The sequence below is a fragment of the Brachionichthys hirsutus genome, chromosome 8, assembly GCF_040956055.1.
Source record: "Brachionichthys hirsutus isolate HB-005 chromosome 8, CSIRO-AGI_Bhir_v1, whole genome shotgun sequence".
Taxonomy (NCBI): Eukaryota; Metazoa; Chordata; class Actinopteri; order Lophiiformes; family Brachionichthyidae; genus Brachionichthys; species Brachionichthys hirsutus.
The window spans coordinates 568,833-570,051 of record NC_090904.1 but is presented as its reverse complement, the minus strand read 5'-3'; positions in this window follow the sequence as shown (position 1 = coordinate 570,051).

The window sequence follows — 1,219 nt, the reverse complement described above, 5'->3', positions numbered from 1 at the left end:
GAAGCAGCAGAGCAAGGCATTACCCAAAATTCATTAGAGTGGCTGAGCAGTATTTATAAATACGCAGCGACGTTGGAGATGTTGTATACAATGTCTGACTGGATAGATTACAAGTGAAGGAAGCACTCCCAACGTACACACCGGGGGGGGGGGGGGGTCACTCCAGATCGCTCCACACGCTCCCCCAGTAAACATCCAATAGATACACACCGCTCTGCTGCTTTGTTCAGTCCAGGGACGGCACAGAGACACTCCGGTGGGCGTCCCGACACGACAGGGGGCCGTGCGTGTGTGTGTGTGTGTGTGTGTGTGTGTGTGTGTGTGCACAGGTGGGGTGGGACAGGACTCTGATATACTGTAGCTCAATGGAAACGTGCAGGTGTAGGTTCTACACTGATCCACAGCGTTTGCGTTTGTTCTTTTTCCAAACAGTGCTGCGACACGACGGCTTCGTCTGAATTCCCGGCGGACCCGACCTCGACCCGGGCGCTAATAAAGCAGACGAGGGCAAAGGTCGGCAAAAGGGATTCTCAGAAAAAATGATTCGAGTGTTGATGGAGCAAAGAAACACGAGCGATTTGAGATGTGCTGAAGAGCGAGGGGATTTATTGCTCTGTGGAAAAGCATATATAGAAGAGATGTGAGGAGGAGGAAGGAGGGGGAGGGGCATCAGACAGAGAGAGCACACACAGACGCACTCTGTTTAATGTCTCACTGACATTTCTGCCCCCCCCACCGACCAGAAACGGGCCGAGGGAGAGAAAGGAGACGCATCATTCTGCTTGTACTTGGCTCAAGGTCATGAGCCCCAGACAAAGTCAAAGGTCGAAGTTCATTGGAGGGCCAGCCAATCAGGAAGTGAGCAATATGAGATTTCACTCCTGCTCCGCCCCCACCCCACCTCCCTCGTCGATGATGCGGCCGTCTCCCCACAAGCCGAACGGCAGCAGGAATCTTTCTGCAGGGCACCCGAGCAACCGGGGAGTTCCCTCCGAGTCCTCCAGCGGATTCCTTCTGGATCCCGTCACTCCATTAACCCTTGCAGTTAGCAGTGCGTGTGCGTGTGCGTGTGTGTGTGCGTGTGCGTGTGTGCGTGTGAGAGAGGCATTCGTTCACTGTCGCTGTTCAGTGTCTGGTACTCATTTCATTGCACTAAACCAAACCATCTGTGTGTTCAATGGCTGGAATGTTCTCTTCACACGCACACGCACACGCACAC